This window comes from Scyliorhinus torazame, chromosome 5 (genome assembly GCF_047496885.1).
Source record: "Scyliorhinus torazame isolate Kashiwa2021f chromosome 5, sScyTor2.1, whole genome shotgun sequence".
Taxonomy (NCBI): Eukaryota; Metazoa; Chordata; class Chondrichthyes; order Carcharhiniformes; family Scyliorhinidae; genus Scyliorhinus; species Scyliorhinus torazame.
The window spans coordinates 84,617,887-84,630,980 of record NC_092711.1 but is presented as its reverse complement, the minus strand read 5'-3'; the positions used below and the strand labels follow the sequence as shown (position 1 = coordinate 84,630,980).

General features: G+C 50.0%; 2 protein-coding genes across 2 annotated transcripts in view; one reads left to right on the top strand and one right to left on the bottom strand.

The window, feature by feature from the left end:
• Window positions 1-13,094, top strand: part of LOC140418722 (uncharacterized) — a 402,445-nt gene that overhangs the window by 223,489 nt on the left and 165,862 nt on the right. The window lies entirely within an intron of this gene.
• LOC140422824 (uncharacterized) overlaps window positions 1-13,094 on the bottom strand; it is a 94,411-nt gene that overhangs the window by 2,477 nt on the left and 78,840 nt on the right. The gene's annotated exons all lie outside the window — the stretch shown is intronic.

Here is a 13,094-nt window from a genome sequence, read left to right as displayed (position 1 = left end):
GTCACTGTTGCAAAGTGAGGGTTCACCCATTTCAGATGGAGATGAGGATTTGTTTTTCTCTTGAGGGTTGCAAGATAGGGGGTGGCACAGTGGTTAGCACTGCTGCCTTACAGCACCAGGGACCCGGGTTCAATTCCCACCCTGACTGTATGGAGTTTGCACTTTCTCCCTGAGTCTGTGTGGATTTCCTCTGAGCGCTCCAGTTTCCTCCCACAGTTCAAAGATGTGCAGGTTAGGTTGAATCAGTTAGGATTGTATTTGCTGGAGTTCAGTAGAATGAGGGGGGATCTCATAGAAACCTATAATTGTCCGGGTAAGCACGGACAGAGTTTTGTCTGGGTAAGCACGGACAGGGATTTGTCCGGGTAAGCAGGGACAGGGATTTGTCAGGGTAAGCAGGGACAGGGATTTGTCCGGGTAAGCAGGGACAGGGATTTGTCCGGGTAAGCACGGACAGGGATTTGTCCGGGTAAGCAGGGACAGGGATTTGTCCGGGTAAGCAGGGACAGGGATTTGTCCGGGTAAGCAGGGACAGGGATTTGTCCGGGAAAGCACGGACAGGGATTTGTCCGGGAAAGCACGGACAGATATTTGTCCGGGTAAGCACGGACAGGGATTTGTCCGGGTAAGCACGGACTGGGATTTGTCCAGGTAAGCACGGACTGGGATTTGTCCGGGTAAGCACGGACTGGGATTTGTCCGGGTAAGAAGGGAAAGGGATTTGTCCGGGTAAGAAGGGAAAGGGATTTGTCCGGGTAAGCAGGGACAGGGATTTGTCTGGGTAAGCACGGACATGGATTTATCTGGGTAAGCACGGACAGGGATTTGCCCGGGTAAGCAGGGACAGGGATTTGCCCGGGTAAGCAGGGACAGGGATTTGTCCGGGTAAGCCAGGACAGGGATTTGTCCGGGTAAGCACGGTCAGGGATTTGTCCGGGTAAGCACGGCGAGGGATTTGTCCGGGTAAGCAGGGACAGGGATTTGTCCGGGTAAGCACGGACAGGGTTTTGTCTGGGTAAGCACGGACAGGGTTTTGTCTGGGTAAGCACGGACAGGGATTTGTCCGGGTAAGCAGGGACAGAGATTTGTCCGGGTAGGCACAGATAGGGAAAGGGTTTGCCTGGGAGAAGTCGGTGTATCTCGTCTGTCCTCCCCTTGGTGGGTACCCATGCCTTTGGGTCGTGTAGTCTCCTTCTGCTGCCCATCTTTTAAACTCTGATGCCAGTGATCTGTACGGCCACAATTAAAGCATGCATAGTTTCCTCTATATCTGCCCCGTCCTCTTTTCCCAGTAGACCAATGGCCCCTCAGAGGGGGCGGAAGTTGTAAAGCTGTTGGTGCATACGGTGGGCCATAAAGAGGGGCTGAGGGTCCATTTGGGTGGGTTTGATATCCTACCCCGTGTTGATTTACCCACCCAAGGTCACAATATTGGGGTTCCAGCTGGTAAGCCACTGTACCTGCTGCTGGTTGGGGTCTCAGATCATCCTTTTTCATTACATACTCAGTCTTAACACTTTGTAACTGAGCCTCCTTCCTGGCCTGCACCCACCTCCCAATAAAATCTGACTGCCCGGGCCATCTGGGAAGGGTCGCTCTCTGTCCAATTCATGTTATTACATTTCACGGCAGTAGCCACGGAAGGTGGTAGGCAATGCATTAACATAGCACAATATTTTTATTTCCCCCCCGCCCCCCCCTCCTCTCTCTGCCCCCGTCCCCCCATCCTCCTCTCTCTCTGTCCCCATCCCCCCCTCCTCTCTGTCCCCCACCCCCCCCCTCCTCCTCTCTCTGTCCCCCATCCCCCCCTCCTCTCACTGACCCCCACCCCCCCTCCTCACTCTGTCCCCCATCCCCCTTCCTCTCTCTGTCCCCCATCCCCCCTCCTCCTCTCTCTGACTCCCATCCCCCCCTCCTCTCTCTGTCCCGCATCCCCCCTCCTCCTCTCTCTGTCCCCATCCCCCCTCCTCCTCCTCTCTCAGCCCCCCCCCCTCCTCCTCTCACTGTCCCCCCCCTCCTCTCTCTGTCCCCATCCCCCCCTCCTCTCTCTGTCCCCATCCTCCTCTCTCTGTTCCCCCCCCTCTCCCTGTCCCCCGTCTCCTCTCTCTGTCCCCTATCCCCCCCTCTTCCTCCTCTCTGTCCCCTATCCCCCCCATCTCTCTCTGGCCCCTATCCCCCCGCTTCTCTCTCTGTCCTCTGTCCCCTATCCCCTCCTCCTCCTCTCCCTGTCCCCCATCCTCCTCTCTCTCTGTCCCCCATCCTCCTCTCCCTCTGTCCCCCATCCCCCCTCCTCTCTCTGTCCCCCATCCTCTCTCTGTCCCCCATCCTCCTCTCTTTGTCCCCCATCCCCCCCCTCCTCTCTATGTCCCCCCATCCCCCCTCCTCTCTGTCCCCATCCCCCCTCCTCCTCTCTCTGTCCCCCATCCTTCCCCCTCTCTCTGTCCCCCATCCCCCCTCCTCTCTCTGTCCTCCCTCCCCCTCCTCCTCTCTCTGTCCCCATCCCCCCTTCCTCTCTCTGTCCCCCACCCCCCTCTGTCCCCCATCCTCCTCTCTCTATCCCCCATCCTCCTCTCTCTGTCCCCCATCCTCCTCTCCCTCTGTCCCCCATCCCCCCCTCCTCTCTCTGTCCCCCATCCCCCCTCTCTCTGTCCCCCATCCCCCCTCCTCCTCTCTCTGTCCCCCATCCCCCTCCTCCTCCCTCTCTGTCCCCCATCTCCTCTCTCTATCCCCCCTCCTCCTCTCTCTGTCCCCCATCCCACCCTTCTCTCTCTGTCCCCCATCCACCCCTCCTCTCTGTCCCCACCCCCCCCTCCTCTCTCTGTCCCCCATCCCACCCTCCTCTCTCTGTCCCCCATCCCCCCTCCTCCTCTCTCTGTCCCTCCTCGTCCTCCTCTGTCCCCCATCCTCCTCTCTCTGTCCCCCCTCCTCCTCTATCTGTCCCTCCTCCTCCTCTATCTGTCCCTCCTCGTCCTCTATATGTCCCTCCTCTGTCCCCCATCCTCCTCTCTCTGTCCCCCCTCCCTCTCTCTGTCCCCCCTCCCCCTCTCTGTCCCCCCTCCCCCCCCTCTGTCCCCCCTCCTCTCTCTGTCCCCCATCCCCCCCTCCTCCTCTCGCTGTCCCCCATCCTCCTCCTCTCTCTGTCCCACATCCCCCCACATCCTCTTTCTGTCCCCCATCCCCCCTCTCCTCCTCTCTCTGTCCCCCATCCCCCCCTCCTCCTCTCTCTGTCCCCCATCCCCCCATCTCCTCTCTCTGTCCCCCACACCCCCTCCTCTCTGTCCCCCCTCCCCCTCCTCTCTCTGTCCCCCATCCCCCCTCCTCCTCTCTCTGTCCCCCATCCCCCCCTCCTCTCTCTCTGTCCCCCATCCCCCCCTCCTCCTCTCTGTCCCCCATCCCCCCCTCCTCCTCTCTGTCCCCCACCCCCCCCACTCCTCTCTGTCCCCCATCACCCCCTCTCCTCTCTCTGTCCCCCGTTCCCCCCCTCCTCCTCTCTCTGTCCCCATCCTCCTCTCTCTGTCCCCCATCCCCCCCTCCTCTCTGTCCCCCATCCCCCCCTCCTCTCTGTCCCCATCCTCCTCTCTCCCTGTCCCCTATCCTCCTCTCTCTCTGTCCCCCATCCTCCTCTCTCTCTCTGTCCCCCATCCCTCCTCCTCCTCTCTGTCCCCCCTCTCAACATAGCACAATATTGAGGGGAATTCTGACCATTTTGGTACAGTAAGTCGCCTGACTGCCCACAGTAGATTTCATTAAAACGTTCCATAAATTCCTCTGGCTCCTCAGACTTTTTAGGTTTGAGGTCTAAAATAGCAGAGATGTTTATGGGCTTTTGAAATGTGGCATTCAACGCATTCAGGATTTGTGCCCGTCTATCATCGTCCAAGGCTTGGGCTTGCTGAAGTGCGGTGTGGCTAGCATAATTCAAGTGGTTGAGGTGACTGCGGTACTCTGCTGTGGTTAAAAGCTGCTGGACTAGGGCCCAGAGGTCCCTAGAATCAGCTTGATAAACTGAGATGGTAGTTCTCAGATAATCCACGAAAGCAGCAGGAGATTTCTTCCTGTCTGGGATTGCCCTCATCTCACTGGGTCTCCATGGGAGATAAACGTCTATCGTGGGCAGGCAGCATCAGGGTTGGGTATTTCCCGAATCGGCAACTGTCTCAGAGTCTCACTAGGGGGTGCTTTAGCGGATTCCTCTGGCTCTTCAAAGACTTCGACGTCCTTCCCTTCCGATAGGGGGAGCTCCGGCTCCTCAGAACCATTCCCGTCCTCTTTCTTTGTTCTCATACTTTTCTGTCCTACCATATCGGTCTTAAGGGATCTAGGTGGTATGCGTAATTGTTTCTGGATAGGATCAGGCCCCTCTCTCATTGCCTGAGATCGGGACCTAGAGCTAACTGTCCGAGATCGGGTCCTAGAGCTAACTGGGCTAGTGGAACAGAGCTCCCCTTCACTAACAGACGGTGAAGGTGCAGAAATAGGACCCAAACTATCAACCGAAGGGACTGGAGAGTCTGACATGATTTGAATCTGGGAGCAGTGACTGGATATCAATTATGATACCCTGGTGGTTCTGGAATTAGTACAGACAATGCTACTGGTGCAGTCGGGACTCTACCCGACATGGTCCAATTCTTTAGGCCATCATCTGCCTCTGTCAATGCAAGGCCAGCCATTGAACTACGTAGCCCATTTGTTTTACTCGGGTCTGCCCCGCTAGGTGTCTCCCTCTCTTTACTTGCACGTTTTTTGAATGCACACTACTTTTTCAAGATCTCCAGAATTTTCTGTTCCCCCTTCACTAATTGGAATCCCCATTTTAAGGGCATTTTCTTGCCAACTTGATAACATGATCTTATCCCTCTCCTCTTGACAATATTGTCTCCATAATCCAATTAACTCTTTGGCTTTCATACTTTGGCTCTTTTTCCAGATTTCACCCTGAATTTTCTTAATGATGTCCAGATCTTCAGTGCCCCCTAGTGGCCATTCATCACCCAATTTCTTCCTTAAAGTTGCTGACATTTTTCTAAAATCTCTCGCTTTATCTGGATAAATATCACATAATATTTGCAATGAACTCTTTGGATCACTCGTGTTATCCAAGCAATTCCCCATAATCTTGAACTAGTCCTCAAGACTGCGTTGTTCGCCACTAGTCCAAGGATACAATTTTAGCTTAATCAACTATAGTTTCCAAAACACACGTGGAACTGAACCGCCCTTCCGACGTGCCATCAATTCCACAATCAACCCTTAACAGAACTATCAATATGATATCCCATCAGTTTTTTTTAAACCCTCAGTCGCACCTACATCGACTGAATTTTTAAATTTTCTAATCCCCAGACTGACCTTTGATTTTGTCGAGACGATCTTTCCTACCAACCGCGAGTGACCAGACCAATCAGACCATGAGAAAAGGGGAATATCAAAGTGGTCATTTTCCAGCTACTCACATTGTGGGCTCATTTCCACTTTCCTTGTCCAACATCAGTCTAATTCTGATTTCGCAGCTGGCCGGTGCGCATCTGGAGAAATCCCGGGTTTCGGCACCAAATGACAACATTGAGTTCTTTACCCGTCAGTCCGGCCTCAATAAAACTCGAGATTGATTTGTAGGTACAGTATTATTTATTTTTAACCAACTTGCAAGGCTGACTCGCTCCACAGAGATTCAGAACACACAGGCGGTCGTCTGGAGCTCCAGAACCGAGTGCTATCGGAGACAAAGAAATCTCTGCAAATCTCATTCAAATGTCATCAAGTTTCACATTCAAGATTCCCATAGGTCATCCTATACACCTCCTGACCTGGCCATATATCCTGATTGGCTCACTTCGCATTCCTTAACCCTAGGCCTCTTGTTACCCAGCATCCTTTTCCCATCCTCCACGAGGCACCCTTCCCCCCTTCCTTGCCATGCTTTCTGAATCCCTTTGTCCTTTGTTTGTGAACACACTACTATCAGACTGGCTCACATCTACATTATTGTAAATAATATTTGAACTAACTATTTTATATCACATTCGTTTGTTCAATTCCTCAGTATGAGGAAGAATGTTTTTACACAGCCAGTGGCAATGACCGTAAACTTGCTGCCTATGACGGTGTTTGGAAATAGACACAATAAATGATTTTTTTTTAAACTTGGATAGAAACCTGAGAGAAATAAAGCTGTGAGGGTACAGAGACAGAGCAGGAGAATGACTCTGACTGGATTGCTCCAGATAATATTAATATTTATCAGTGTCACAAGTAGGCTTACATTAACACTGCAATGAAGTTACTGTGAAAATCCCCAAGTCACCACACTCCGGTGCCTGTTCGGGTACACTGAGGGAGAATTCAGAATGTCCAATTCACCTAACAAGCACGTTTTTCAGGACTTGTGGGAGGAAACCGCAGCACCCGGAGGAAACCCACGCAGACACGAGGAGAGCGTGTAGACTCCGCACAGACAGTGACCCAAGCCAGGAATTGAACCCAGGTCCCTGGCGCTGCAAAGCAACAGTGCTAACCACCGTGCCGACTAGAGAGCTAGCATGGACTCAATGGACCGAATGCCCTTCTGTGCCCATAATGACTGACATTTTTTGTTTTAAAATTAAAAAAAAAAAAAAATTTAGAGTACGCAATTCATTTTTCCAATTCAGGGGCAATTTAACGTGGTCAATCCACCTAACCTGCACATCTTTGGTTGTGGGGGCGAAACCCACGCAAACACGGGGAGAATGTGCAAACTCCACACGGACAGTGACCCACAGCCAGGATTGAACCTCGGCGCCGTGAGGCAGCAGTGCTACTCACTGCGTCACTGTGCTGCCAGCTGACTCTGACATTTTTCTCTCATCTCGCCTTGTAATTTAACCCCGGGGGGGGGGGTTCAGATATCACTCAGGTAAATCTGTGCTAAACTCCCTCCGAGGCCATTCAATTCTTCCACAGGTTTGTTGTCCAAAACTGAACACCGTTCTCCAGATTTGGCCTAACGAGGGTTTGTGAATCTTGGGTCTTTGCCAGTCACACTGAGACCTGAAATCATCCCTCACAGACAGAACAGACAAACCTTTTACCTTCCACACCCAGATGCTGCTGAATTTCAGTTTCTAGTGAATCAAGTGACTCTGTCAGATCGCAATGTCACGTTTGGTTTGAGTTTCCCATCTGTTAAACCTCCTCTTCCAATATCCTGTAAATTACAGAAACCTCACTGTGAGTTTAGGATAGAAATTCACAACATTCTGTCCTCGCCAACTTTGATTAAATGTATTCCTGGAGGTTTGATCACATGACCTGCCCCCATCCTCTAGCCATTAATTGGTCAACACATCCATCCTTGTGACACACTGCCTTCATCGGCCAATTGGGAAGCAAAAGGACTCCTTACCTTACAGGACAGTGTTTGACTAGGGCAGCACAGTGGTGCAGTGGTTAGCACTGCTGTCTCACGGCGCCGAGGTCACAGGTTCGATCCCGGCTCTGGGTCACTGTCCATGCGGAGTTTAACATAATTGGTGTACGTTACTCTGTCACTATTATTATTAGACAACAACCTATCTGATAATCCAATTCGGGTGTGTTAATCTGTTACTGTTATCATTGTACAATAATAGGAGGGCAAGATGCAAGGTAGCAATGATATTTTGAGGTTTCTGTGTTACAATGAGCGTCACCGGGAGGTGTGTGATAAAATAGGAATGGAAACATCATAACAAAGGGAGGCACGGTGGCAGTGGTTAGCACTGCTGCCTCACGGTGCTGTGGACCCAGGTTCGGTCCCGGCCCCGGGTCACTGCCGTGTGGAGGTTGCACATTCTCCCTGTGTCTCCGTGGATCTCACCCCCACAACCCAAAGATGTGCAGACTAGGTGGATTGGCCACTCTTTTGAGGTCCACCAACAAAATAGAACAAAGGAAACAAACTTAGGGACAAAGCAAAAAGGGCCGCTCCCGTTAGGGGCACTGCCCGAACGTAACAAAGACCAGCAGAAACTTAAAAACATCTAATGAGAGTGCATTTAAAGGGGTCAATAAAGCACCCCAACCCCTGCGGTGCCCACCGGGCATGGAAGGCTTTGATGGTGCCCATGGACACTGCGTGCTCCCTTTCTAGGGACACCCAGCTGCGAATGTAGCCCAGAAAAGGGGCAAATAGTCTGGTCGGATGACCCCTTCGGTCGCCCGCTGCCTGGACCTATAAATGACGCGCTTCGCCAGGCCCAGAGCAGGTTCACAAGGAGGTAAGTGGCGCTGGTTCGCAAGGTCTTCGGCCCACGTAGGACTCAGCAAAAACACAGTCCGTGCTCCTACCCTGGAACGACCACCCAATGGAATCCACCTCCTCCCTGCTGGTGTGTGGAGTCTTCAGTCGGGAGGGGGCTCAGCAAACACACTGCCCACTCGATCCCCCTGCCCTGGAACAAGCACACTGAATAGAATAAGGAGGGTTTTGTCCTTGCTGAAGGCAGATGTTATCCGTTGGGAAGACTGGGCTGGGTCCTCATCCCGGGAGCGGCCCAGCAAACAAGCAGTTCAAAGGGCTTTACTCCCATCTTGTTTTTGAAGTTACCTCCTTGTTGTTGTCCTTCTCTCCTCTCTCTGTCCTTCTCTCCCTTCTCCTTCCTTCTCTCACCTCTCCTTCCTCCAGGCAGCAACCAGCACTGGACTAAGGCAGGAAACTGAGCAACAGCTGCAGCAATAGAGAGCAGCAACAGAAGCAGCAACAGAGAGAGAGCAGAAACAGCAGCTGCAACAGACACAGAGAGAGCAGCAACAGCAGCAGCCACTCTTCACCACAGCAACAACCTCACAAAGACTACACTGGGAGTTCTGACTTCGGATTGGCCATGCTAAATTGCCATTTAATTGGAAACAAATAATTGGGTACTCTAAATTTATAATTAATAATAATAATAACACTCACCTCTGTCACAATTTTGGTGATTCAAGTTTACAATCTCCTGCTGCAATCTTCGGCTGGAAAGATATCAGAAGCTTTGGAAGCAGCTGTAAAAGGAAATTACAATGGTCAGAAAAGTTAGTCAAGGTTAGAAATTAAGATCAGACAAACATTTATCTTGGTTTGAGTTTGCTGGGTGTAAATCCTCCCCTAACCCCCGGTAAAAGGAGTTTCCAAAATCCATCACTATTCGAGTCCAGGATAGAAGTTCCAAATATTCTCTCTTCTTGTTGCCAGTCCCAAGATTACTTTTTAAAAAATAAATTTGGAGTACCCAATTTATTTTTTCCAATTTAGCGTGGCCAATCCCACCTACCCTGCACATCTTTGGGTTGTGGGGGTGAAACCCATGCAAACACGGGGAGAATGTGCAAACTCCACACGGACAGTGACCCAGAGCCGGGATCGAACCTGGGACCTTGGTGTCGTGAGACAGCAGTGCTAATGTCCCAGGATTATTTAATGAGGGTTATACTTGCTTTGGAGGCAGTTCAGTGAAGTTTCACTAGTCTGATTCATGGGATAGGAGAGTTTGTTTTATGGAACAAGATTGAGCCTGTTTGGTCTGTACCCGGTGGAGTTTAGAAGAATGAGAGGTGATCATATTGAAACATCTAAGATTCTGAGGGGTTTTGATGAATATTTTCCCACATGGGGATTCAAGAACTAAGGGGGACAGTTTAAAGATAAGAGTTCTCCAATTTGATACTGAGATAAGGAGAAATGTCTTCCCTCAGAGGGTCATCAGTCTGTGGATAAAAGCAAATTATTGCAGATGCTGGAATCTGAAACAAAAACAGAAAATACTGGACAATCTCAGCAGGTCTGACAGTATCCGTGGAGAGAAAAGGGAGCTAACGTTTTGAGTCTGGATGACTCTTTGTCAAAGCTGAGTTTGTGGAATTCTCTTTCCCAGAGAGCAATGGCGCTGGGTAACTGAATATACTCAAAGCTGAGTTCGTCTTTTTTTATCTACTGGGGAGTCAAAAGTTTTGGAGCAGACAGGAAAATGTAATTAATGGCACATTCGGATCAGCGTTTATTGAATGGCAGAGAAGTGTCAATAGGCCGAATGGCCTACTCCTGCTGTTAATTCTTATGTTATTCTTCTTCGGATTGATACACATGGAAGTCGCACCTCACCCTCTGGACAGACCTGTCAATCATCGAGACAATGATTTTCTCTCCTGGTCACCGGGAGCCTGAAGCACCGCCTCTGTTACGTCATCAAGATGACCCCTCAGCCGCGCCGCTAAACAAAGATGGCGGCCGTGGAACTGGGCCTGATACCGGCTAAAAGCTCCGCAGCTGCAAACGCGGGATTTGCAAGATCTTATTCCGGCCTTGTGAACAGCAGGGAGTGTTTATCAAGCCTTCAGTCCCTCCCCATCCCGACTCCCGGCTCCATTCCTCCCTCCGCCTGACCTACTCTCATCGCCCGAAACAGCCGCTCCCGCACTCGCAGACCTCCGAGCAAACTGACACTGCGCATGCTCCAGATACAGCCCAACATTGCGTCTGCGCACAGGGCTCCGTGGAATGAATTGGGCACATGCACAGACGCAGGGAATGTTGGGTAATAGCCGCACCATTGAAACAGTTAATACAAAATAACTTGGTCACCAATTGCGAAAATAATCAAACAAATTATTGTCAATGGGTATTCTACTATTCTCCATTTCTCAAAATGATTAAATGCTGCTCTCCTGTGGAACAATGCAGAACTTAAAGGTTTTTGTCCCCAATGGGTCCTTCCTCTCTCTTCCCCAGAAGATGCAAACTCTTGCTAGGTCCAATTCCAGAATCAGTAATTCCTGCATCTTCTTCCCTCTTGCTCGTCATACTGAATGTTCAGTGTTTTCTCAAATGATCCAACACAGATGGAAGTCACTCGGCGCATCATGTCTGTACTGACTTTGTGCAAGAACTACCACTTTTCCTGGTTAAATTCCATTTGCGACTGTTCTGCCCCCATATGACCAGCCCATCTGTATCATCCCATGATTTAAGGCTTTTGTCCTCGCTAGTTCCCACACCAACAATTTTGCATCTGCAAACTTATTGATCATACCTCCTACCTTCACGTATTTCAAATCCTCGATTTTATATCATAGAATTTACAGTGCAGAAGGAGGCCATTCGGCCCATCGAGTCTGCACCGGCTCTTGGAAAGAGCACCCTACCCAAGGTCAACACCTCCACCCTATCCCCAGTAACCCCACCCGACACTAAGGGCAATTTTGGACACTAAGGGCAATTTATCATGGCCAATCCACCTAACCTGCATATCTTTGGACTGTGGGAGGAAACCTGAGCACCCGGAGGAAACCCACGCACACACGGGGAGGATGTGCAGACTCCGCACAGACAGTGGCCCAAGCTGGAATCGAACCTGGGACCCTGGAGCTGTGAAGCAATTGTGCTATCCACAATGCTACCGTGCTGCCCGTGGCTGAGGATGCACCAGGTTCTCCATCCGCACCTGAACCTGCGATTCCTTCCTGTGAGACATTCGAGAGCTTTAATAACTCTGGAGAAACAATGCTGAAAAAGCTGATGTTCTGGTCAAGGCTAATAACTGGGTGCTGCCTTGCCTGTCTCTGAATTTACTCCACTCCTGTTCATTCTCCACATATGTAATAAGCATTGATCATAAAGACTGGGAAGAGGTTGCTGCCAATCGGTCACTATCGTGACAACGTGCGCATCAAACAGCATCTTTAGGACAGCACGGTAGCACAGTTAGTATTGTTGCTTCACAGCACCAGGGTCCTGGGTTCGATTCCCGCTTGGGTCACTGCCTGTGCAGTCTGTACGTTTTCCCCAAAAGACGTGCTTGTTAGGTGAATTGAACATTCACCTGAACAGGCGCCAGAGTGTGGAAACTAGGGGATTTTCACAGTAACTTCATTGCAGTGTTAATGTATGCCTAATTTTTTTGTTATTGCTGTTTTTGTAAAATATTGACCCGTTATATTTTCTTTGATAATTTACTTTTGTAATGGAGGTGTCACTGAGAATTTAGAATGTACAGTGCAGAAGGAGGCCTTTCAGCCCATCAAGTCTGCATCGGCCCTTGGCAAGAGCACCCTACTTAAGCTCCACACCTCTACCCTATCCCCTCAACCCAACCTAACCTTTTTGGACACTAAGGGCAATTTTGAATGACCAATTCACCTAACCTGCACATCTTTGGACCGTGGGAGGAAACCGGAGCACCCGGAGAAAATCCACGCACACACGGGGAGAATGTGCAGCCTCCACACAAACAGTGACCCAAGCCGGTAATCGAACCTGTGAAGCAACTGTGCTAATCACTATGCTACCGTGCTGCCCTAAAATAGTAAAAATAAGTGAAGAATGTGTCAGTCATAAGGATTGTCAGTGAGGATTGATCAACATTTTCTAATTGGAGATGTTAATCAGAGGATGTGTTCAGACACTGAATTGTAGAGTTTTTTTACAAAAACAACTGAGGACTGAAGTAAAAATACATAATTTTATTGTTCACTAGTTTCTTTGGGAGTTCTTAAATCGAAGAGACCCTGCCATCACAAAAACCAACATATATCTTGAAGATTAAACTCCAGCCAGTTAACGTTAGGATGAAAGTAAATAATAGTAATCTTTATTGTCACATAGAGGCTTACATTAACACTGCAATGAAGTTACTGTGAAATGCCCCTCATCGCCACATTTTGCCGCCTGTTCGGGTACACTGAGAGAGAATTCAGAATGTCCAAATTGCCTAACAGCACATCTTTCGGGACTTGTGGGAGGAAGCCGGAGCCACCCGGAGGAAACCCACACAGACACAGGGAGAACATGCAGACTCCGCACAGATAGTGACCCAAGCCGGGAATCGAACCTGGGACCCTGGCACTGTGAAGCATTAAGGAGCATTAAGGGAGCATTAAAGGTTCAGACATGATAATACCACTAGGAACAATACAGAAAAAAAAAGAAATATTAAATTATTACTTTGCATCATTGTTTCCCAGGGAGATAGAACAGGTAAACAGGACATTGAATGATGAGGTGATTATCGATTACACTAATCAAACTCAAAGGGGATCAGGCCCCTGATCCGAATGGATGACATCCACGTATTTTAAAAGATTCACAGGGAGAGACA